This window comes from Lotus japonicus, chromosome 6, assembly GCF_012489685.1.
Source record: "Lotus japonicus ecotype B-129 chromosome 6, LjGifu_v1.2".
Taxonomy (NCBI): Eukaryota; Viridiplantae; Streptophyta; class Magnoliopsida; order Fabales; family Fabaceae; genus Lotus; species Lotus japonicus.
Window position 1 is genome coordinate 14,360,853 of NC_080046.1, and position 27,133 is coordinate 14,387,985.

At 38.2% G+C, this 27,133-nt stretch overlaps 1 long non-coding RNA gene across 1 annotated transcript; it reads left to right on the forward strand.

Annotated features, from left to right (window-relative positions):
* The first annotated feature begins 9,662 nt into the window (after positions 1 to 9,662).
* LOC130724030 (uncharacterized) lies at positions 9,663 to 15,340 on the forward strand. The gene is made up of 3 exons (XR_009014412.1): positions 9,663 to 9,900; positions 11,070 to 11,150; positions 11,553 to 15,340. It is a non-coding gene; the product is annotated as an uncharacterized LOC130724030 (long non-coding RNA).
* Positions 15,341 to 27,133: the final 11,793 nt, after the last annotated feature.

Below are 27,133 nucleotides of genomic sequence, written 5' to 3' on the forward strand. Positions count from 1 at the left end.
CACTTGTTGATGTTGATGAAGCAGTGAAAAAGTAATCTCTTTTCGCTACAGTGAAAAGAGAGGGTATGCGTGAGGGGAAGATGAGAGTATAGAAGAAAGGTAAGAATGTGGGAACTTATATAGAGAAAGAAAAGAAGGTGAAGTGAAAGGGTGAGTTTAATGGGCGAATTAAATGGTGAGCAGACGCGTGCCTTCACGCATGCATTGAAAAGACATACTCTGACGATTGGAAGGAAAGGACGTATCGGTCCGACTAAAATTTAAATTTGAAGAGATTTGATTGAGAATTTTGAATTGGAAAGGACATTTTCGTCCGGAAGCTATGACGTTTCGAGAAAGGTTTGAACTTTTTCGTTAAGTGGAAGGGTATGTTAGTCCAAGGAAAAATTGCTTCATGAAAGAGTGTGACCTTTCACATATAAATTTAATTATGCTTTTAATAATATTTATTCTCTTTGATTGATTGAGTTAGTGGGATTTGAAAGTGCCTACTAGAGTTGTAGCACCAAGTTCCCAAATATATGCAGGATCTTTTGTTGATGTATTATGGCAGGTGAAGTAATGATGACTTTGAAATTTGTCACGGCAAGAGCACATGAAGTGACGAGTGAAGAGATTTGACGATTCAACACGCAAAGAAAGGAGATAAGAAAAAGTTAGGTTGATGTGATTATCATTATCTGTTTTTATCTAAGTGTACATGTGTTATAATTTATACGCCCAGTTTAATTGCATTGTATGTGCCTTCATAATTGTGGGCTGATTAAAGACACATTCGTCTTATTCTAAGGCTTAGTGTCTTGTGGGCTTGTGATCTGATATGAGCGTATCAATTCACATGATAATTGGGTTGATCTGTATTATGTACTAAATGGGCCGGGAAACCCATGGCCCAGTCGGACCAAAACCCAAGTTATAAATAACAGGCACCACCCAAGCGGTGGGGGGCCTATCATTTTACGCATTTTTACTCATTTGTTTACTTCTCGTTTGCTCTCTAGTTTGATTAGCCCTATTTGTAGTTCCATACCGGAACAAGATGAATTCTAACTTCACTATTTTTTTTTTGAAAGGAACATGATTCTATTAAATCAAAGTGGCATAGAAGCCAAACAATCATCCAACAACAGTGGGGCTAAACCCGGCGGTCCTTCCTCTACCCAAACCTCATTGGTAAAGGTAGAGGCATTCCGCGCCATATAGTCAGCCGCATTATTGCCATCCCGGCGAACAAAAGTAAAATCAACAAAATCGAACAAATTACAAAAATGAAAACAATCCTGAATAACAGTAAATAAATAAGAGCCCTCGGTCGCCTTCTTCCAAGTCTGGAACAAAGGAAGACAATCTGTCTCAAAAAGAACTCGCCTGAATCCCAACTGAGTAGCTAACTCCATTGCCCACCTCAACGAGAGAGCCTCTCCAATGGTTGGCGATAACACCATGGTTGGATACATAGAAGCGGACGCCATAACCTCCCAATTGTAGTTCCTGGCCACCATTCCAAAACCTGCGAGTTTGTCGCTCCCCACCGCAGCGTCGATATTAATCTTCACTATTTCCCTTGCTGGTCGAATCGATCGTGCCATGGTAGTAGATAGCACATCCCTGGTGCACTTCACTATTGATTTCATTAGTATTTTTATATATGAAATTAAATCACATTTATATTTTGCACGAACGTCAAATAAAACATACACTTGCATACTATTTTTTTAAACCCAAATGAATGAAGAAAGGGCCAATCATCAAATTAGTCACTGACTTTGTACGTCCGTTCGCATTTAGTCTTTTGCCGGGAAAAAATGATCATTGTCCCCATGATTGCACCAAGTTTTATTTATTACAATTTGCGGACGACACATTGTTTTTTAGAGATGCTACTGTGCAAAATGTCATGACAATCAAGAGTGTTCTAAGATGTTTTGAAATGACATTGAGGCTGAAAATAAACTTCTATAAAAGCAAGCTTGTGAGCCTTGAGATTGAGGAGCGAGAAATCATCAAATTAGTATTAATCTTCACTATTCCCCTTGCTGGTTGAATCCATCGTGCCATGGTAGCAGATAGCACATCCCTGGTGCACTTCACTATTGATTTCATTAGTATTATTATATATGAAATTATATCACATCATGAGGCTAGCATGGCTCTTAAATTGTAAAGTCCAAAGGGTCCCTTTTATTTATCTTGGCCTTCCGGTGGGAGGAAATCCTAGAAGACTTGGTTTTTGGGATCCGGTGGTTGCAAAACTTAGAGGAAGGTTGACACAATGGCGACAAAAGACTCTATCATTTAGAGGGCGATTGACATTGATTGCAAGTGTGCTTTCATCCATACCACTTTTTTACCTATCTTTCTTTAGGTTACCCCGAGGTATGCTCAATAAATGAAACCACATTATGAGGGCTTTTCTTTGGGGAGGATTAGAGTGCAAGAACAAAGTGGCTTGGGTTAAATGGGAAACAGTTTGCAAGCCAAAGGAGCTTGGAGGTTTGGGGTTGCGAGATTGGGACACTTTTAATAAAGCTCTATTAGGGAAATGGAGATGGAAGATTCTAAATGAGTCGAATAGCTTGTGGGTGCGTGTGCTAAAGGCTAAATATTCTATACCTCTACCGTTAAATATAGGAGGGATGGAGGGGAAATTGTCTTATTGGTGGAAGGATATCTTTGGTACATGTTTTAGTATGGAGGAGACTTCGTGGTTTGACTTGAATGTGAGATTGAAATTGGGGGATGGTGGAAAGGTTCGGTTTTGGCAAGATGCTTGGTTGGGCCAGTGTGCACTTAAGGACAAGTTCGCACGACTCTATTATTTATCTGTACAACAACATGCTTTGATTTCTGATGTTGGAACTAGGGAAAATGGGGAGTGGAAATGGATACCACAATGGCGGAGACCAATCCTACCATGTGAGGAAGAAGGAATGACGGAATTTCATTCATGTGCCCAAGATGGCAGCATAGTGGAAGGAAGAGAAGATAAATGGACCTGGACTGCTGCAGATGATGGTGTCTACACAGTGAGCTCTGCATTGAAAACTCTGCAAGGGCTTGATTTGGAGGAGCCAAGTCCTGTATTCTCTGCTCTTTGGCGAGTAGCAGCCCAATCTAATGTTCTCGCGTTCGGATGGAGAATTTTTTTGGGGGAGATTGCAGATGAAACAGAACCTGCAAAAGAAGGGGTATTTTGCCTACTGGAACAAATACCAATTGCATCTTTTGTTAGGAAATGGAAGAGAGCCTGGATCACCTTCTATTTAATTGTAGTTTTTCCCATCAGGTCTGGACATTATGCTATAGTTGGTTAGATGTTTGTACAGTGCTACCAGGGCAAAGTTGGGCACATTTTCTCCAACATGGATCTGATTTCAGGACCGTGAAACAGCAGGGAGGTGCGAAGGCGGTTTGGATGGCAGTGGCTTGGTCATTGTGGCTGCATAGGAACTCAATCTTGTTTAACAATGGGCAAAGGGATGCACTGCGAGTAGTGGAGGCAGCTCAGATGCGTTCATAGAGCTGGCTGCGAGCGAGGAATAGAGATTTTCAAGCCTCAACTTATGACTGGATCACTAATCCAAGGCTGTGTTTGGGGTATTTGTAAATATGTATTTGTGTTGTGTGTTGTCTTCGCTTGGTGTAGCGTCTGGGATCGAGAGGCACTGCTATTGCATGAAGAGATAGCCTTTTACCTTGACCCACACGGTGGAAAGGGTAATGTTAGTTAGGAAAACATGAGATAGTTGTTGTCTTGTGAGAACCTCTGTACAGTTTCCTTGCTTTTCTCTTTTATTTGTACTGGTTTGGAATACACCTAGTATTCCCTTTTAATACATACTTTTTTGCTGATAAAAAAAAAGTTTGCCATTACTCCTCGCATGAGGGCGTAGCTCCGACTAAGTAGCTGAGTGTCAGACGAGTGCATATGTTGCATGCTGACGCGTTTAATGCTTATGTGAATTTTTTCAAAATCATTTACACTTCAGAAAAACATAAAAATAAAAACCCACAAATTACATGACTCAGAAACTGACCCCCAATCCCTAAATCAAATAATCTCAAATCAAAACTAAATCCCTAAATCCTAACTTAGAAACTAAGCCCTAAATCATTCTGACCAAATCAAACTTCTTCTTCGATCGGGTGCTGGTCATAGAGAGATATCACCTTCATTCTTCCCTTCGTTCTGGTTCTGGTGAAAGAGCTTGACTAAGCGAGACAAAACGTGACTGAGCGAGAGTGCAGACGAGAACATGTTGGGGGTGAAGACGACAACGAGAGTGAGCGAGAGAACACTCGTCGTTCTTGTCATTGCTTGTTCTAGAGAAGGACATTTGATTTATGCATCGTGAGTGCTGGATTGATCAACATGTGGATGTAGCTCAGGTGACTGAAAATGTGGATGTGGCTCATGAGTCTCAAAATGTGGCAGGGGCCGGGTTGCCCATGCTACTCATAATGAGGATGGAGGTATTAGCTGTGTTAGAAAATGTGGCCAGTTATTAGGAAAGGTGGCTAGCAATGTTAGAAAATGTAGTTATTAGGAAATGGGTTAGCTGTGTTTGAAAATGTGGTTATTGGAAAATGTGTTTAGTTGTGTTAGAGAACGTGGTTATCAAGAAAGATGGTTGTCTTAGAAAATGTGGTTAGGCTTAATTGCACTTTTGGTCCCCCACGAAAGGGATATGTGCCATCGGGGTCCCTAAACTTTAAAAATCTCATTTTGCCTCCCCGACGTTAACCTTCGTTAACACTTTTGGTCCCATCTCACTTTTCCATCCAAAAGTTGACGTTTTCTGGATTTTCCAGAAAAATTCATCTGCTTCTTCATCCTCTTCATACATTCCTTCATCATATTCTTCAAAAAAATTTCAGAAAATCCAAGTCATTCAAAACTAAAAAATCTACGTCCTTCCCTCTTTCTCAATCTTCCCAGCAAAAAAAATCCACCAATGGCTTCCATAGCAGTTCCACCACCAAATCAGAAAACAAAATCCATCCAAAAAACCCCAACCCATAAAAGAACCCTCACTGTTGAACAAAATGAAACCCAATAGCGCTGCCCCCAACAAACCCAACAAATATATGAAGACGTGGTGGTCTCGATTTGGCTCGATTCTCCTTGGTTCGTTAGTGGTGGGGATGGCTCAATCTGAGTTCGTTAGGTTTCGATCTGGCTCGATCAGGTTCGTTTTGTCTCGATCTTGCTCGATTTGGGTAATTCTCTTCATCGTTGCCGTGGGTTCAAGTGTTGGAGTGTGAGTGTGAGTGTGGTTTTAATCTGATCCAAGCTCAAAGATGAACCAGTTTGGTTCTCAAACAAGCAGATTTGGATCATGGAGATTTTGAATTGGATCTGAAGAAAATGGGGTTTCGTGGGAACTGATATTAGCTTCGTTTGTTGATCATGGAATCCTTTCTTATGTTTGTTGTTGAGGACCAAGGGTTGATGCGTGTTTAAATTTGTGTAGGAAGCATTTGGGTCTTCAATAGATTTTGGTAATATATCTTGATTTGGTGTTGGTGTTTGGGTAGTATTCTCGATTTGGTGCGAATGAGGTTATTCTCTTAAAGTTTGATTTTTTGTAATATTTGTTGGGTTGGAAGAATTTAATTTTATGGGATTTTTTTTTTATGAAGATGAGGGAAGGATGGATGGAGAAGATGAAGAAGATGAATATATTTCTGATTTTTCCAGAAAACGTTAGTTTTTGGATGGAAAAGTGAGGAGAGACCAAGAGTGTTAACAGAGATTAACGTCGGGGAGGCAAAATGAGATTTTTAAAGTTCAGGGACCCCAATTGCACATATCCCTTTCGTGGGGGACCAAAAGTGCAATTAAGCCATGTGGTTATTAGGAGCAAGATGCAGATGACCCACTCATGGTCAATTTCTAGAAGACAAAGCTCAAAGAACCAAAACAAACGACGAACAAGGAGTGTAAAGAACACAAAATGCAAAACACAGGAGCCACGAGAACAAGGACAAAGGAGTGAAGAGCAACACAGACCAGAAATCGTGGGTGAGGGAGGATTGATGGAACCCTAATCTACTAAGGAAGGAGAAGAACAAGACTCGTGGATGAAAAGGAGAAGAAGATGGAATTGTGGGTGTTGGGATTTAGTTTTGATTTGGGGGTTTTTATTTAGGGATTAGGGGGGTTAAATTCTGATTAATATAAGTTGTGGGGTTTAATTTTTATATTTTTATGAGTAGATAATTTAAAAAATAAAATCAACGTAAGCTTCATTAAACACATCAACATGCCATATATGCACTCACGTGACAGTCTGACACTCAACGACTTTGCTGGAACTCTGCTCTAAGGCAAAGACAAAAGACAATTTGGTGCAGTCGTAGGAACAAGAATAAATTTTTTTTTTCTGACAAAAAACTAAATATGAATTGGTGTACGAAAACTCAAATTAATTTGATGATTAACCCATTAAAAAATTAGCACAACACTCGCAAACTATTTGATTTCATTTTGTATGGTTGTTGACTTGTTGGCGTTAGAATAGACCAATCTTCACTTTTCGTAACAAGATTATTTTTAATGGGACGATTTGGTTCCCTTGATAAGATTTCCGATTTAATATGATGATTAGCTTTGAGTTTAAGTTTTTCATCTTTATTTCTCTCGGAGGGACCTTCCGGAGAATATCCACTAGTACTATGCATATACGATTTCAAAAAGAAAATAAAAAAATACTATGCATATACATATTTTCTTTGATTTAAAGATCATCAAATATTATTTATTGAAAGAAAAATGAGACTGGCTATGACGACTTATGTTAAAAATTGTTCATCCATAAAATGCTTTTACTTGTCATAAAAAATAGAGTAAAATGTCTCTAAAATTTGGTTAAATTGACACTTTATCTCATTTTTGTCTAAAATATATACTACAGCTCGCTCCAATTTTTAATTTAACAATGGAATATAAGAATCCGTCACAATATCTTGAGATAATAATAGAAGCAAAATTATTATTTCCGTCGCAAAAGTCCTCACTAATTTAAATCCCTCTATTTTAGCCATAAATTTTTTCCATCTCCAAAATTCGTCACTAACGTTGAAAGGGGTGGGGTAGAGTGCATATTTTACCTCAAAGTGGTGTGAAATGTCATTTTATCAAATCTTGAATTGAAGGAGTGTTTTTATTTTACTTAAAAAATAATATTAGTATATATGTATTATTTACTATTTACTCCTTATATGTTGAAATCAATTTATGATAAGTGCTTTTAATTTGTTAACCAGGATTTTTGTATAAAACCATTATTAGTAAAATATCAACCTCTTTTTTCATTTTTTCTCTTGGTGCAAGTGAGAACGGATCGGAGTATGAACATAGACTTGTTGTAAAAATATACATGGCTAATTTTATATATAGTATTAGTAGAAAGAGTTTTTGTGTTTTTAAGAAGTTCATCGAAGAGAAGAGAATGAACACTTAATTGATCGAATAAGCTGCTTTGGGTTTGCTAAGATTGTTGAATTAAAGCACTAACAGTCAATTCCATTTGCAACTAGATCACAAAAGGCAGTAGCATCTATGGCGGACCCTATTTTGTGGTGAATGTATTGCCACGAAATGGTGAAACCTACAGCAAAACATCACGTTCAAAAAATATTCAAAATCCTTACTGCAGCCGAAACGTCAAAATCTGTCTTTTTGGTTTTTTCATTGCTAGCTTTCAATTATGCACGCACACAAAAGGACAATGCCCTCAATCTAGAGTGTATTTCACTATTTCATTTAATAATTGCTTTTTATAAAGGGTTGTCTAAATTAAATGACTCGTGATAAAGTTTGATTTAAATAACTCATCATTCAATCACATTGGAGATAAATGAGTTGGAAATAAATTAATAAATAAAATATAAAAATTCCAACTCATTATCTTCAATGTGATTGGATGATAGGTTATTTAACCTAAACTTTATTATGGGTCATTTAGACAACCCCTTTTATAAAATGTGAGATTTAACACATTTTGATTATTAAATTATAAAATATTAATATGTTTTTTTGGTAAAATAAAATATTAATATTTTAATTATAAACATTAAAGGTTAGATAAATAAAATATCTATAAATATGTACTTTTTTTATTCATTTTACTTTTAAACTTCCAAATAAGGGGATGAAAATTAAATTTCTAAAATATCTTCTCCTACGTCCCTCTTCTTATAAATGTTGTGCTTGATGAGGACACTATTTCAACCACAATAATTTTCGTAATTTCTTCTCTTTGGTTCAAGAATATATAAATGTACTATTACTCAAAAAAAAAGAATATATATACGTACTAATAGTTGTCTGGTGGTGAATCATTCCATAACTGACAATTTTTATTCAAAAATGAGATTACCTTCTTCAAGTATACTTCTTCTTTTATCCCCTATGTTCTTTTGTACTGACCATTACCCACTCATTGAGGAAAAACATGGGTGAGGAGAATAGTGTGATTATAAAACCCAAACCCAAGCTTGCTATTAACTTTGCTTTGATTTCATTACAATCTACAAAATGCCTTCTCCCCTTTTGAAACATGCACAAATTTATATTTGATTGTAATATGTATAATATAAATTTAATAAAATGTAAACTTCTAGCACCACTGCACCAATGTTAACAAAGTGTAGTGGTAAGACATAGAATCCCTCGGTCAAGTCCACCCAAAAGCATGTGTCTTAAAAAAAAAACATGTGTCTTCGGAAAAAAAAAACCATGTTTTCCTAAAAAAACTGGTGCCTTCCGAAAAAAAAAAAAACTAGTGACTCACTGGTCTCACTAAAATCTGACCAAGTCATCGGTTGTATTATTAAACCGACCGAGCCGATTCTCTTGCAAGACCAATCCATAGAGAGGTTTGGACGGGTCACGTGACCAAGCATCGGTTCAACTAGACGGACCGGTCAGTCCGAGCCGAATTTTAAAACTATGCTCCTTAGTCATGTAAGGTGGGCAGACCTAGTGCCGCGCTGCATATTGGTGATCGAAATACCACCAGAAAGCATGTGGTGTTAGGTTTATTCATCTTCTCCATTCCTAGGGTCACTGTAATATTCATGAGCCCATCGAAACTATTTTTTTCACTCGTGAAATAGTAAAGTTAGTCACCAAAAGGAGTCAAGTTCTCATAATTGTAACTCAATTTCACAAAACATCCATAAGACATCGAATCGGTGGGACTCCTTGTATTAACTAAAACTTCATGATGTTCTTTTCCCGCTATTATGGATGAAGTCATTAAGGGTGAATTGTGGATCGCTATGTAGTTGATAACTTCTCACTACTAAAAAAACGTGATTTACCGAGAGATTTTAGCGAGGGAACAAAATCCCTCGCTGTTAGCGACGGAATGTGATGGAATTAGCGACGGATTCATGTTTTTGGAATAAAAAAAGCTGTTTTAAATTTTAGCGACGGATTAGTAACCTCGCTGTTGTTCCCTCGCTAAAAATTTTTATTTTGTTATTTAAAAATGACAAATATGTGCGCTCTAGAGGTTCGAACCTGGGACTTCCCTAGCAAAACAGATTGGGGTTTGCCATTTCAACTAAATATCTTTTTTTGAAATGGGTTGAAATATATTTAATATTTGTTTTAAAGCTTTCAAGTCCTAATTATTAGTTCGAACCTGGGACTTCCCTAGCACTTGCACAATTCACACACACACTCATCCTCTCCAACGAAAAACCCTAATGGCTGCCGTCGTCGCTCTTGCTCCACTTTCACCGCCGCTCTTGCACCATTCACCTCGCCGTCATCGCTCGTGCTCGTGCTCCATTGTTTCATCTGTACCTTGCTAACTCTCCCTCTCTTTGTCTCAAAAAGGATCTTCATACACTACCACTCTTGCGCAGCGTGCGATTTAATTTATGGTAATTTTTGTGTGTTCTGTTGTGGGTTCATGAATTTGGGCGGTTCTGTGTTGCCTTCATGCTTGGCAACTCTCAAATTCACGAGGTCATAAAAACTTAGGGTTGTGATTTTGTTGGTGTCTCGAGTGAATTTAATTGAATGGGTATTAATTTTCAATGTCCAATCTTTGATCATTTATAGTTAAATTCTCATGTTGTTGCTTGCTGTGATTTATATTTGATTTTTTTTTGTAAAGCTTGTAATCTTTGGGGAAAAAATATTTGGTGTAGTGTTGTAACTTGGTGCTTAAACTTGCTTACTTTTTAGATAAATGGTATCGGGTTGCTGAATAGAGCCTTTAAAATTTTTGGGAAAAGATTTCCTTCATGAATTTTGAGGTGGAATTCGCATGAGGAGTGTGTGATTTATGATTATTATATAGATGGTAGAAAAATTGTTTTGTTTTATTTTATGTGTGGTGAAACTTTTGCTGCTGCATGTCTCTAAATTGTGGTGCAAAATGAGGTTGATTGTGTGGTTTTAATGATGGATGTTTTGCTGTACTTTATGTAATAAGTTAATGATCTAATTGATGAACTCTTCTTGCCTTAGCCCTCGAACATGTTGAAATTTATACTATTGTTTGGAAATTCTTCTTTCTGCTATTATTTAGTTTATAATTGTTTATGAGCTTAGCTTACTATGTTAATTTAAGTGTTAGATTTGAAGAGTTCAAGTTTGGTGAATTATGGATATGAAATTGATCTTGGTATATGGTGAAGGGTGGAAAAATCGTACGATTATGTTGTGCTTGAGAAATTTGGATTCTTGAGAATGTTATTACTGAGTTTATGGACTAGAGATGTTTTTGAGCAATAATTTCTCATGAGATATGTCTTATGGATGAATAGTTGACTTTGGCAAATTAATTTTCTTGTGTATATGTTCTTGGAATTTAGTATTTAAACAAGTGCTGCATCTTGAAAGTCTTTTAGGTAAGGTTTTCAGAGTTATTATTTAATAGGATTTGTCATTCCCCCAACTTACCTTTTCTTACAGACGTTTACTCCCACCTATGCTTTAGGTTTCCCGCTATTTTCCTTTCTCCTCCCCCCACTTCTCTCCCATCTCTCCTAGCTTGTCTTTTTCTCTCCCTTGCTAACCCTCTTTCTTTCTCTGTCTCCAAAAGGATCTTCATACACTATCAATGGGAAGGCATTGGAGGAAGAGGATAACCTAACACCCTTGCGCAGCTTGCGATTCATACAAGGTAGGATGGAGTCCTAAACTTGCTGTGATTTACACTTGGGGAAAAAAAATACATGGTGTTGTATCTTTGTGTTGCCTTCATGTTTGCTGCGATTTAAAGTTGCCTTTTTTATGAGATAAATGGATTGGGTTGCTGAATAGAGCCTTCAAAAAATTAGGAAAAAATATCTCTTTGATGAATTTTCTTGGTGGAATTAGCATGAGGAGTGTGTGTGATTTATGAAGATTATTTGTATCAAATTCAGAGTTGAGCTTATTTGTATCAAATTCTTTCCCTTTCAGTTACGTTTATTTTTTAGCTCACCTTAAGAGATGGTTTTTGCAGTTGTACAAAAATGCTTACTAATTATTGTTTCTTTCTTGATTCATTGAATTTGATGTTAATTTGCTTCCCTATGTACAGGTTTGGGTTGGAACTTGCGGTTTCATCTCCTCTATAAGTCTCGACATCTCAGGATAGAGGGAGCAATCTGCTTTGTGTTTCCCTTCTGTGGATGTGAAGCTGCTTGAATCAAGAGGTACATCCCTATCTGTCTGAGTTTGAAACTACTAAATGAAGGGTTTGACACATGTGCTTGTGGGTAAAATCGTTGTTGGGACTTAACTTTATGGGCTCTCACTATTTTCAGCAACAATCTTTACTGAACTGCTCCCATATGTTGCTTCAAAACCTTGCTTGCATGAGTTAAATATGAGGATTCAAGCCTTTAAAGTTTATTTTAGCTTGAAATCCTTGTTATGTTTTAGTAGCCTTTCCTTGTTTTGTCAATTTACTTACATATTGATGAATGCTTTGATTTAAGCTTGACTATGCTTTTAAATTAGGGATTCATTTACTGAACTACTACTTAACTACTACTTATTGTGTCTGTTAGAAACATGGATGTGCCTGAAAATAGGAAATCAATGGATAATAGATTGGATTCCTTATAGGAATTCATGTATTAGCGAGGGAATGGAAATAAAAATGTCAGGCATTTAGCGACGGACACTTCCGTCGCAAACAGCGATGGATTGCTATGTTCCGTCTTAAATAGCGACGGCTAGTTATGTCCCGTCGGAAATAGCGACGGACTCTCCCGCCCGTCGGAAATAGCGACGGATTCATGGGATAATCTTGTAGACGATTTGGCGACGGAAATATATAAGTTAGCGACGGGAAGTTTCCGTCACTAATAGTGACGGATTTAATTTTCCGTCGTTAGATTTTTAGCGACGCCACTTAGCACGGCGGATGGCGTTCCGTCGGTAAATGTTTTGCGACAGATTTTTGCTTATTTAGCGACGGATTTTGTCCCTCGCTAAATAGTTTTTTTTTTAGATCTTTTCCATAGTATAAACTCAAAAATATTATGATTCCAATCTCTAACTGGGAAGTATTCTTTCTTATTTTCTTTGAAAACTTCTTGCATGCTTTCAAACCTCTTCATGAACCAATACATTTTTTGTAGTTGTCGTTAGAAATGGAGGGTCGGATTTTCTTCTGACTCAACATATTTTATGGCTTGAGCTCAAAATACATTAAATTGATTGGAGGTATCCTTTTCAAAATTGCGAATGATGTTTCGTGCAGCACTGCGTCATACACTAATTTTTAAAATTCTTTGGTTCCTAATCTTGGAATTATAACCACTTCTCAATGAAATTGCGGGAGGAAGTTACTAAGTGACTCATCCTCTAGTAAGTTTCCTGTAAAGTGCTGCATGTTTCTAAACTATTGTTTCTACACATATAATTCAAAATGTTTCTACGTACGTAGAATACTCATGAATAAACTATCTAGAAAACTCTTCTTGATTCTTGATTCACAATACTGGGAGAGATTTGAACCAACTTAAGGCATTTCTCTTCAAAGTTGACAAAAATATCTCTATAGGCGTTTTTGCTATTGGTATCCATGATTTTCATGCACGAAGTGAAGATATTCACATGCTCTGTTGGATCAACCTTCATGGAATTCTCTATCAGGCATGGTGATAGATTCGAACCTAGGATCTCTTCAGCAAAAGGAGCATGAATATAATACTCAAGCCTTAGAGAACGTATAGAACAAACTCTTTCCATGAAATCTTGTGTCCAGTTTTTGCCATGAAATCTTGTGTCCAGTTTTTGGTGTCTTATGTCTCTGATGGTGGTGCGCGGCCTTGGAAGGTACTTCCGGCATGGCGGAACTATGTTGGCAAAGGCACACCAACGCTCTAGTCAATGAGAGAACATAGAAGAACAATAAATTAGTAAAATGAGTAATGTTTGTGTAAATGAACAACCCACAATACTCCATCTATTCCAAAATCATTGTTGTTTAAGGTTGTCGTGCTCTTGGTTTCCCTAAGATAGCTGCTTAGAGTTCAAATTGTGTAGGCTTGCTCTTTGTTTTCCTCCCTGTGTCTTTGTTCTTTTGCTCTTTTGTTCTCAGTATTTGTTTTCTCTTTGATGGCTTACACAGGTTTGAAGTACACCTAGTACTTCCATTAATTCAATTTTGCTTACTAAAAAAAATTATTGTTTAAGGTTATGCACATAGTTTAAGAGTTCAATAATTGATGTTATAATTTGACTGAAACACATTTATTTAATGTTGAGTTATACTCCCTCCGTCCCCTATTATAAGTCACTCTTTTTGAGTGTTTTTTGTCTCATAATATAAGTCACTTTACATTATCTATGGAGCATTAATTATATTTTTCCATGTTTACCCTCATATTTAATACTCCACATTCAAAGAATTTTTATGTTCCCAAAATTTTGCTTGATTTTCAAGACCTTTATAGTTTAAAGGTAGTGAAATGTTAATATGGAGAGAGAATTTCATATGAGGGTGATTTTGAAAAGTGTCTTTAAAAAACTACAAATTTATTGCTCTTAACAATTTTTCTTAATCCTAGAGAATTGGGTAAAAGTGACTTATTATAGGGGACGGAGGGACTATTAAAGAGCGAAAATGATAATTATTGGTCAACTAATTGGTGATAATTGTGATATGAGAAAATATGAGGTAGTGAGGTAGTTTGCAGATACAATATACTCCCTCCAGTCCTATTTATAAGCATGAAAGAGAAGAAAAATCTTGGTCATTTTTATAAGAACCAAATGAAAGTTTGAGCTATATTAATTAATTTTTTCCAATGATGCCCTTATTAATTCTAACTTGTAAAATGTGTCTCATTAATTATTCTCTCTCTTTCCCACTTTCCAACACTAATACAAAAGGTAATTTTGGAAGTTTATTTTAATTTAAGACAAATTTAATGCATTTTATCTAGTTTAACTACATTTCTTAAACTATGTGATTTTTTTTTTGTTGCTTATAAATAAGACTGGAGGGAGTATTAAACGAGGGAATGGATGGAAGAAAATGAGATAAAATGCTTTGGATTTATAAAACAACAATAGTTTTGAAAAAAACACTAAATCTAAAACAATAGTAGTAGTTTTGAAATGGAGGGAGTATGTATTTATAAACATGGTAATGGATATATTTGGGACTCTAGTCTCTCAAAAGTCTTGGTGAAAGATTTCTAAGATATATGATGATTATCTCTGAATAACCTTACGATGTATTTTAATCAAGCCGTTCGCTTGGTTGGTCTCTAGACGAGATGTTCCTCGTATCAGTAGTTATCACCGTCAACCACCCTAGTGCCCACTTAATTATGAGATCATTGAATTTTTTTTTTTTGAAAGTGAGATCATTGAATTGATTGAGATGTTATTGGACATTGTGGTTATTTGGACCGACTGAAGCACCGACTCAATCATAATGTGGAAGTTCCCAATTCAAATGATATCGATTCCGAGATCAAGAAGAAAAAGAAAATATAAAAGAGATGCACTTCTTTATTGGTGGTGAATTGTTTCAATTCAATGTTTGCCATTACTAATGTGGAAGCAACAACCTAGGATTGGGGTAAAGGATAAAATGAGTTATGATTATGGCTTTACTCGATAGGTAAAGTTAGAAGTGGAAGAATTTCACCTTGTGACAAGTGGGGAAACTTATAATTCCTCTGACTTTAATTTCCTTTAGAACAATCATCAATATTGTATAACATCTTTGTGCACATAAGCATGGCCTTTTTCTTCCCTCTTTTTGGTGCATAAAGAATTTCTCAATTTCATAAAAGAGAAATCCCAAAAAGAAAATGATACGTCATATACGATTCAAACAACTTTCATATGAAAGAATCAAAGTCTCAGCAGAGAGAAAGATAACAAAAAAGGGATCAAATTGATGAAAAATAAAGCAGAAAGTGTTGTTGGGAAAGGGCATTTATAACAAAAAGAGAGGGAGAAAGGGCTTAAGAATACAGTTCATGCGCACTACTCATTAATAAGAGAAGGTCCATGGCCCATGAAGAAGATGAAAGTCAAATATTGTTAACTTTATTTATTTTTTGGTAAAGAAATATTTTCACCTTTATTTGAAAAGTGATTTTGGAATAGAACCGAAGACTAGTTTCAACTTTCAACTACAGCGGGAGACGTTGTAAAACAATTTAATTATTTCTTTTTTTTTTTCCTATCCTGTTTAGTAGCTTAATTATCTTGTTCAATTTCTGATTCTCCCACATGAAATTATGCTTAGATGAATATAGTCAGAAATTTTCAAATTAATGAAGATAAAAATGGCACTTTATTTTTGGTGTAGAGAAAAAAATATTGTGTTTCCTTAAATTCAATAAAATCAGGGTTAACATTTTTCCACCCTTGCCCTGTTTTTATCGAAACTCTTTTTTTTTTTTTTTACAATTCAATGGAGAAATTCATTAACTAGTTTCCGGCAACATGTGTGTACAAGAACATAAGACCGAATACAAGAGGGAAAAATATTGAGCCATAGCTTCAGTATGAGTGTATGACTCAATGAATGCTTGACCGGAAAATGTGAGCAAGGGTCATTAATTGTTAAAATAATATTTACAATTTTTATTTCAAATGTTAAGAAATATAAATAGATATGAATAAAATTCAGTAAAGGAATCACACAATTTTAAAATTTAAAATTTAGAGAGTGAATTTGAACACAACATTCTTGAGCACCAAAGCAAGAATGCTCCACCATAATCCATTTTCAACAACAAAAAAGACATAGATTGACTATGTGTTAACCAAACAATTTTGGATAATTTCGACCTATGCTGCATAATTTGATCTGATGATAAAGTCGAAAGTGAGGAGACTCAAGAAAATTTACTAAGTGTTAAGTGACTTCGACTAAAAAAGTACCTTTCGAGATGCGAAGAATTCAACACGGGAGGTCGGTTGTTTCTGAAGACAGTTCACGAAAGACACGTATGGAGCAAAAGGACACGTGTAGGACGAAGGCATACTCGGAAGACACTTGTAATGGTTTTATCAATTGACCGTTAGAAGTTAGTTATATTTTTAAGTCTATAAATAGTGGATTTGTAGATAGAATCATGACACAATCTTTACTCGAAAACTCTCAAGCGCTTACAATCGATCACAATGATTACAAGCCAAGTTAGAGAAAAAAAGTAGGGATTCGTGCAACACTTTGTATTTTAGATTTTATTATCATTATTCAGAAAGTTTACTTGTCTTTTCACTTACTTCAGTCAATTCTATTTGTTTTGTTTCCAACTTGTTATCAAATTTCTTTAGTTTTTGGTGATTAAATCGAATTCATTTTCACCAAAGAACCCAAGAGGACTCGAATCCAGTCCAAGATTGATCTTTGGATTCTCTGTTTGTGTTTTACCAAAATTTAGTGTAAACAAATTGGCACGCCTAGTGGGACCTCTTTGTGAAAATAATTGTGATTCCGGTTACCATTTGAACTTGCTCGGTCCACTTTTATGCGTTTAAGAAGTGGGAGATTAGTGAGTATGGCGAATGGTAGATCGAGGAATGATAATTCCCCTCCTACGAACTCTGGACCTTCGGCTCAGGCTGAAAATCCCCCTAGTGGAGTAAACATTAGGGGAAATGCTTTGAATTCTGGAACGGCGCAGGCAACTACCAATAACGTAGCCGAAAATGTGATGCCTACGGCGTCGCAAGCGGCTACAATGCCTTCTCCGACAACCCCAGTGGTGTCACAAATGGCTGTTGGGGCTTCTCGGCCTCAACCGGTGAATATACCGGTCAACGCTCCATTTGGAATGCCTCCTGGGTTAATGGCTGGAATAGCGACATTCCCTGCCGTCTATTCAGATAGCATAATGTCAGTTGGGTCCCCACGGAATCCCCATCAGGCTTCGGCTTCTAATGTTGGGGGTCGAAATAATATTTATCCTCAAGGAATGGCAGGAGTGGGTATCAACCCTCTAGGGAATTCCTTAACCAATACATCTGTTAATGTGTTGAGGCAACAGATGGATGATAGTAACCATGAAATGGTGAATTTGTTGGCCCAACAAATAGGAACGGTGTTTCACCCTTTTATTCAAAATACAAATGAGTCTTATCAGCAATTGACAAGACAAATGGGTCGAATTGCAGACGCATTCGGGGTCCCTCGAAATGCAGTGGTGAACCACGTGGGTACAGCGTTGAATAACGCTGTTGAAGTCAATGCAGTTCCTCAGAATCAACCACCCCAGGCCCACGTCGAAATATCGGTAGTGCAGGGTGGCCGAAATCAGTTAGATAATCCGGGCATCCAAGGGCTTCTGAACGTCGAGAATCCTGTTTTGATAAACCGAAATATGGATGCAGATAGGATAGTCGAGCGAATTAGACAGAATAATGTTGGGGGGCATCAAAATGTAGCGGGAATAGTCGAACAATTATTGAATCAACATGGGTTCAATGTAGGCTACGCGAACCGACCCCATTTCGCTTCGGCCTTTTCCGAGTTTGTTCTCCAGACCGAATTACCTAGGGGATGGAAAGTCCCAAAATTTACTAAATTCTCGGGAGACACCGGAGAATCTACGGTCGAACATATTGCAAGGTACCAAATAGAAGCAGGGGACATAGCCAATAATGAGAACTTAAAAATGAAATATTTTCCGAGTTCTTTGACTAAAAATGCTTTTACTTGGTTTACTACTCTGTTGCCTAATTCAATCCATAATTGGGCTCAGTTAGAGAGAGTTTTTCACGAACAGTTCTTTAGGGGTGAGTCGAAAGTCAGCCTGAAGGAACTGGCTAGCGTGAAAAGAAAATTCAAAGAAACCATAGACGATTACTTGAATAGGTTTAGGCAGATGAAGTCGAAGTGCTTCACTCAGGTTCCAAAACACGAGTTAGTCGAAATGGCGGCTGGAAGCTTGGATTATTCAATTCGTAAGAAGATAGATACCCAACATCTTAGGGACATGGCTCAACTGGCTGACAGAGTCAGACAGATTGAAAATTTGAAACTCGAAAAAGAGAAATTTAATAGAGTCCCCAAGAAGGGTAAGGTTGCGTTCGTCGAAAGTTGCGAATATGAAGTCGATTATGACTCTTAGCAAGGAAACTGTGACGACGTCGAACAACAGGAGGTTGATGTAGCCGAATTGGTATCAAGACCTCCATATGTTTGTAGGATGTTAAAGCCTTATGAATCTAAAAATACGTAAACAAACAAAGGTGTTAGTAAGTTTCCTGTGAAAACGTATAACTTTGATGTTACTAAATGCGATGCGATTTATGATATTTTATTAAAAGATGGGCAAATCAAAGTCCCTCCTGATAAAAAAGAAGTACCTTTCGACCAAAGGAAAGGGAAAAAGTTTTGCAAGTTTCATAATGTATTCAGTCATTGGACTAATAATTGTGTGCGTTTCAGGGATCTAGTGCAAACTGCAATCAAAGAAGGACGACTCAAGTTCGAAGAAAAGGATAGGGCTGCGATGAAAATTGATTCTGACCCAAATTGGCAGTGCCAATTACGTCGAACCAGCCGGGATCATGATGGTTGAGTTGTCTGATTTGAACTAGGTTGCTACTGGGGATGATGATATCAAAGCTGTGGAGCCTACTCCAGGGATGGAGAAGGTCGAACTTTCTGAAGAAGGAATGGATTCTCCTTCCGTGGAAGAAGAGGTCGAAACTGCTAAGAAGATGGTTTATCCTCGGTCGGAGGAAAGTCTGCTGGAATTCCTGCAGCGTTGCCAAAAGTCTTATTCTGAAGTGATGTTGTGCCCAAGGTGCAGTGTCGTATTCGACAAAGTGGCTGCTCAGGCTATAGAAGATGCTGAAATCAAGAAGCGCCGCTAGGGAATAATACCTGAAAGGTCTCCTAGATTTGGGTCTAGAGGACGAGCTAATTCTTCCTTCATAAGGGGAAGGGGATCCTTTGGGTTCGGAAGAAGGCGTGGTCGAACTTATATGCCACCAAGTCGAGTGTCGTTTGACAAGTGGATGGCAAGGAGCCAGGTGCCTCACCCTAAGGTTAAGGAGGTCGAATTGGGAAATGGGTCTGCCTATATGGATAATTCTCGGAACAACAAGAATTATACCTATGTCCCAATACCGTATTTGGGTCGAAACCCAATGACAAAAACTCAGTGGAGGCGTCACCAGAGGGAGAAAGCCTTTGAGGCGGGCCAATCCAGTTCTGAGAAGCCAGTCAAGTACCAACTTTTGGGTCAGAGTGGAGGGGCCCCTATGGTTCCTATTCAGGTGATTAAACAGAGTATGAAGAATGCTGGAAACTGGGTGACAACTAACTAGGCGAAAGGGAAAGAAAAGCAGACGGAAGATGTCGAAATGAAGGACAACTTTGAGATGCTGGAGTCTGAATTTGAGTCTATGTGTAGCTTGGTCTCGATCCTACCCAAAGAATTTGACGTGAAAACTGAAATCACTGATGATGAAGAGGATTACTACGTCGAAGAGGATGATGACAATCCACTGTGTTATTATGTGATGACCAAAGGAGGGGTCGAAGATGATTGTGCTGTTTTCAAGAAGCCAGATATGGAGATGAAGAAGCATTTGAAACCCCTTTTTGTGTGGGCTCGCATCGAAAGAGTTGGTGTCAATAAATTTTTGGTTGACGCCGGGGCCGCAATCAATCTGATGCTAAAGTTTTTGCTTAAGAAGATTGGGAAGTCTGTCGAGGATTTGCAGCCTCACAATATGGTGTTGACTGATTACGAGGAAAAGACCTCTAAGTCCTTGGGGATGCTATTGGTGGAAGCCACAATTGGTACTGTTTCTCGACCTACTCTTTTCGTAGTAATACCATCGAAAGCGAACTTCAATCTGCTACTAGGACGAGAGTGGATTCATGGGGTGGGAGCTGTGCCATCCTCACTGCACCAAAAGCTGTCTATTTGGAGGCCAGATGGGGTGGTCGAAAATGTTGATGCTGACCAGAGTTACTACAAACCTGAAGTGGAGTTTGTTGACCGGAAGAATTTCGAGAAGCGAATGGCAAGCATTGCTCTGTATGAATCAGAAGGAAAAGAATACATGGAAGGCTCCACTAATTATGCAATGAATCTTCATCCAGAGTACGGATTTCTTTGGAATAAGAACTTTCGCACTCAGAATGCCACTGGAGAGTGGCAAATTGTCGAACTAGATGATTGAGTCGAGCATAGCTCGAATATCGGCTTATGCAGCCGAGATAAGAATAAAGACGGCCTTGGAGGCCGAAAAATATGCAAGAACGACAAGGGAAGCCGAATATGAAGAAATTTGCAAACCGGAGGAGTGCCTAGACTTGGATCATTTAAGTGAAGACAGATCAGAACCAGTTCTTGATTGTATATATGATGATGAACCTCTTGGATTCGAGCAATCTTTAGACCCTATGTTAAAAATGCAGGCTCAAGATCCGTTAGAGGAGGTCGATTTGGGAAATGAGACCAAGAAAAGGCCGACATATGTAAGTTCGTTGATCGACTCAGATTTTAAAAGTCGAATCGTTAGTTTATTGCAGGGATACAAAGATTGCTTCGCGTGGGACTATGGCGAAATGCCGGGATTGAGCCGAGAGTTAGTGGAGCTAAATTTACCCATTCGACCCGGTAGGAAGCCAGTGAAGCAAACTCCAAGGAGATTCGCCCCAGAGGTGTTCTCAAAGATTAAAGAAGAAGTGGAGCGTCTACTTGGAGCAAAGTTCATACGAACAGCCAGGTATGTTGATTGGTTAGCTAATGTAGTTCCTGTGCTTAAGAAAAATGGTAAAATGAGGGTTTGCATAGACTATAGAGATTTAAATTCGGCTACGCCGAAAGATGAATACCCTATGCCTGTAGCCGAAATGATGGTAGATTCTGCTGGGGGAAATGAATATTTAAGTTTACTGGATGGATATTCAGGATATAACCAAATTTATATTGCAGAGGATAATGTGTCGGAGACTGCGTTTCGGTGTCCAGGGGCACTAGGAACATATGAATGGGTGGTGATGCCATTCGGCCTTAAAAATGCCGGCGCAACTTATCAAAGGATAATGAACACTATTTTCCATGAATATATTGAGAAATTTATGCAAGTATATATCGATGATATTGTAGTAAAGTCGAAATCTCAGGATATTCATATCGAGCATCTTAAGTTTTCATTTGAAAAAATGAGAAAGTATGGCCTAAAAATGAACCCACTCAAGTGTGCTTTCGGTGTAATTGCAGGGCAATTTCTGGGATTCATTGTTCACAAGAAGGGCATTGAAATCGACCAGAACAAGGCGAAAGCAATCTTCGATACTCAACCGCCGTCGAATAAAAAACAGTTGCAGTCCTTGTTGGGCAAAGTTAATTTCTTGAGAAGGTTCATTATGGATCTAAGTGGGAAAACCAAGGTATTCTCCACATTGCTTCGACTCAAGAAAGAACAAGAGTTTCAATGGAGGGAAGAACATCAGAAGGCATTCGAGGAAATAAAAGCCAGTTTAACAACGGCACCAGTCATGGCTCCCCTCGTTCGTGGAAAACCAATGAAACTCTACATTTCGGCATCAGAAGAAACTATTGGTAGTGTGTTGGCTCAAGATGATGAAGATGGAGTCGAAATGGCTATTTATTATTTGAGCCGAATCCTTAATGATGCTGAAACTAGATATAGTTTAGTAGAAAAATTATGTTTATGTTTGTATTTTTCATGTACTAAACTTAAGTACTATATTAAACCCATCGATGTAACTGTTATTTCCCATTATGATATAATAAAGCATATGCTGTTCAAGCCCATTCTTCATAGTCGAATTGGAAAGTGGGCGTTGGCCCTAACTGAGTTCTCTTTAAGTTACCAACATTTGAGGGCTATGAAAGGCCAGGTAATAGCTGATTTTTTGGTTGATCATAGTGGGTCGAAAGAAAAGGATATGGTGGTGACGTTGAAACCGTGGGAAATGTATGTTGACGGTTTGACGCATAAGAAAGGTACCGGGATAGGTATCTTAATAATTTTGCCCCAAGGGATCCTGACAAAAATTAAGTTGGGAATCGAAGGTGAGTGTTCGAATAATGAGGCGGAATATGAAGCTTTATTAATAGGACTCGAAACGACTTTAAGTTTGGGGGCTAAAGAGCTTGTAATTCGTGGAGATTCGGAGTTGGTTATTAAACAACTAACCGGTGAATACCAATGTATTAGCGAGAACTTAATGAAATATCATTCGAAAGCAGCTAAAATGTTGAGAAATTTTGATGAAGTCGAATTATCTCATATTCCAAGGATTGAGAATGCTGAAGCGAACGTTTTAGCACAAATTGCGTCAGGTTACCGGTTACCTAGGAAAAAGTTTAAGGAGTTAGTAAAGGTCAAAAGAAAGTTTATCCCTAGCTTTAAGGAAGGGCGAACAGAGTTCGAGCGAGAGGTATTGGTCATTAATATTTTAGCTGATAATGATTGGAAGAAACCTGTCGTAAAATACTTGCAAGACCCAAATGCTCCAGTAGATCGAAGAATAAAGTATTGAGCTCTAAGTTACCTGATTTTAAATGGCGAATTGTTCAAAAAAGGGATGAATGAAGTTCTTATAAAGTGCCTAAGTGAGGAAGATGCCTTTCGAGCAGTCAAAGCCGTTCATGATGGCATATGTGGAGCACATCAGGCAGGCCACAAGATGAAGTGGACATTGTTTCGACAAGGAGTATATTGGCCAAGCATGTTAAAAGATTGCATCGAATATGCTAGGTCCTGTGTCGAATGTCAGAAGCATGCTGGCGTCCAACATGTACCGGCAAGCGAGTTACATTCGATCGTGAAACCCTAGCCATTTAGGGGTTGGGCGTTGGACTTGATAGGTCAGATACACCCTTCTTCGTCCAAACGACATGAATATATAATAGTGGCTATCGATTATTTCACCAAATGGATCGAAGTCATTCCGTTGAGAAGTGTAGATCAAGATACGGTTATTAGTTTTATTCAGGAACACATAATATTTAGATATGGAATTCCTGAAACGTTAACTACTGACCAAGGGTCAGTATTTACTAGAAGGAAAATGGCTCAGTTTGCTGAGGATTTTGGAATAAAATTATTAACTTCGACGCCATATTATGCTCAGGCGAATGGCCAAGTCGAAGCGGCTAATAAAGTTCTGATTAACTTGATTAAAAAACACATTAGTCAAAAGCAGAAAAGGTGGCATGAAACTTTGAGTCAAATTTTATGGGCTTATCGAAATTCGCCTAAAGAGGCCACTAGAGTAACTCTTTTTCGACTTACGTACGGGCATGAGGCGGTTTTGCCAATCGAAATATGTTTGCAGTCCGTTAGGATTCAGAGGCAATTCGAGATTCCGTGCGATGATTATTGGAATATGATGTACGATGAGTTAATCGAACTGGACGAGGAAAGATTAAATGCTTTGGAGGTAATGATTCGACAAAAAGAACGAATTACTAAAAGTTATAATAAAAAAGTTAAGTCTAAAGCATTTAGCGTTGGGGATTTAGTCTGGAAAGTGATTATTCCAATGGACAAAAAAGATCGAGCATACGGAAAGTGGGCCCCTAAATGGGAGGGGCCATTTAAAGTGATTAAGTGTTATTCGAATAACGCTTATTCAGTTGAGGAAATTGGGACAATTGCTCGAATATTGACGATAAATGGAAAATACTTAAAAAGGTTTAAGCCGGCAATTCATGAAATAAAAATTGACGTCGAAACGTAGTTCATAAGCTGAAGACAAATATAGCGAAAACGCCATTTGAAAGTACATAGGGTAATAAAGTGGCTCATGCGCCATATGAAACAAAGACATAAACAAAGAAATAAAACTAGAATGGTGGAGTGGCTTTCATGGGAGCATATCGACCCTTGAGTTTCTTGAGTCGTTTGTCAACCTTCGCCTTCTTGTTCTGAAGCTCAGAAATTTCGCCTTCAAGCCGATTCTTATCTTTCACGTGAGAGATGGCCTTGGCAGCAGCTTCAGTCTTCTGTTTCTTGAATTTGGTCAGGTTGGCTTTGAGGGATTGTTCTTGTTGTTGAAGTTCGGCAATTTGTTTCAAAACTTCATTCAATTTCACAGAGTCAGCTTCTTCGAGAAGTTTGATGGAATCCACTTCAGTTTTGGCTCGGTCGAATGACTCAGCTGCATGTGTACACTCAGTGGATTTAGAGGCCAAGTCCTGACTGACGAGCTTGGCTTGGTCAAAGGTCGAAAGTGACTCATCAAGAAACTAATGAAATTCTTGAATGCCCTTTTCTTGCTGATCAGTGAGGTCCTCATTGCCAAGGTCAGAGATAAGATGCTTAATTTCTCGACCTAAGTTAGGATTTGAGCCGAGGGCAACAAATAAGTCTTGCTCGAACACGAGGGACCGAATCTTGTTGATGATGATGGTGGTAGTGTTCAGAGTGCTTGTGCCTTCGTTTTGCAGAGAAGATTCTTGGCTTCGACTGGTGCTAAGAGAGACTTGACCGCTTACGAGTTGCTCAAGGGCTAACACGGGGTCATTCATGGCAAGAGCATCAAAGTCTTCGATAGGGATGGACTGAGGAGAGTTCCTACCAGCAACAGGGCTCGAAGCTTTAAGAGATTTTTCTTGGTTCTTCGAGACTTTGGCAATGGGCGAGGGGGTAGGTTGACGGTCTTCGTCAGCATCAGACTTTCCGGTCGAAGCACCAAGGTCCTGCGTAAAGGACTCATTGTCAGTTGAAAAATAAATAACTATGCGACCAGAAGGATATTGAATTCGTAACGGTTGAGAGTTTAAAAAGTCATCAAGACTTTGGCAGTCAGAAGAACTGGAATCAGAGGAGTTTGGAGACAAATGGATTACTTGAGGAGGAGGCTTTGGTTTAGAGGAGGTGTCCTGAAGAAAAGTGTAAGAGTGCAAAAGGTAAGTATGAGGTTAAGGAATAACGGAGAAAGAAATGACGAACGAAGAATACATACTTGTTCTTGTTGAATTTTGGTCGGGGAAGAAGCTCCCGAGCTTTCACTTTGAGAGGAACCGGAATCTTCTTGGTCAGTTTCGGCTTGTGGTTCTTCTTGACTCGGCTCGGCCCCGGCACATTTCTTTGCAAAAGAAAGAGGTGGATCCTCTTCCTCTTCGTTGAGTTCCGAGGCCTTGCAGCTAGTCTTGTCTTTTCCAGCTTCGTTTGGATTAATAGATTTGGGAGCAACGTTCTCATCCTCAGGAATCGGGTCCACCTGCAAAATACAAGTAAAAAAAAGGATGAGTATAGAAATAAGAAAATGAAACGAAAAAGATAGAGGATAAGATTACCAAAGTTCTCTCTAAATCATCTTTTTCAGACGAAACTCTCATTTTCTTTCGAGCATCTGAAGTCGAGCTTTGAGAACCTCTCTTCCGAGCCTGGAAAATATATAAAAATGTAAACTCGAAGTCGAATAAGGAGTAAGCAACAAATTGATGAATATACCTTAGGGATGTTCTTTTGTTGAACTGGAATGCCTGTTAAATTGTCAGAACCCTCGTCTTCCTTGCATGGAACTTTGGGTATTGGTTCGGCTAAAAGAAGATGCGTAAGTACAAGAATAGATAGAGGAAAACAAAAGTATTTGTGTAAGGACTTGGACGTGACATGGGTTAACATGAATGTGTCCGGGGTAGTTGTGCAAGAAATATTTAGTCGAAGTAACCCTTTTCGGAAGTGGTAAAAGACTTTGTACAAAACATTTGTATGTAAAATGGTCGAGCCATTTTGGATAAATAACACGTAAAGCCAAAGCCATATCACTAGTAGGAAAAGCTTGAAATCTTGGACAGTAATGTCGAAGAGTATAAGCATATTTGTCCACAAAAGGGGGAAAAAGTTTAATTTGAAGAACTTTGGCTTTGATTTTTTCTTTTAAAGCTTCCGCCGCTTCCGAAAGGGTTAAGTTCAATCGACCTGGAAGATAAACAACTTTGAAGAATCTCTGAAATGACTGGATTTCTTTGATGTGCGTACCTCGAGTTTTCTTTGTAGCCTTTTTCTGCACAGATTGAAGAGTTTTGGTCATCTTTCCAATACAAACTCCTAAGGTGGTCTGAATAGACTTGTAGTAGGTTGACCACCAGACTTCAAACTCTCTAGTGCAATAAAATGATGGTTCGAAAGACAATGGTTCAAGACGAAGAGCAGCCGTCTTCTTTTCATAAAAGGTGAGGGCTTCGAAAAAAGAGTCAACATCTTTGTCGCAAAACCCTTCATTGCAAATTGCATCCCTTTTTGAGAAAAGTGGGATAGGAACGATTTGATTTAGGCCGAATTGTCTGGCCACGAGTTGAGGCTGGTAGCCTAACACGTTCACTTCTGATTTTTTGAAACCATGGGAGAGAACTTGAGGTCGGGAAAATTCCCTTCAACTGCTAATACTTTCACTCTGTTCTCCCGGAAATTCACATGGGAAAGGTCGCACAAGCCATTTAGGACCTGTAGTCTGAGTGGCAAATGGAGCAAGGTTGGGAGTAAAGGAGGTCATTTCCATGAAAGCAGTAAAAAATTCACGGAAGGTGGTTTCAGGACCGACTTTATCCTTGGTAGGAGTCAGGCAGTTAAGTCGAAAAGCAACAATGGAGGTTGAGATATTTCGTGGAATTGGAGTTGAAAGTTTGGTCTCAAAGATGGCATTTAGCCAAAGTTGAAGAAACCACAAAGGTCTAGCAAACAAGA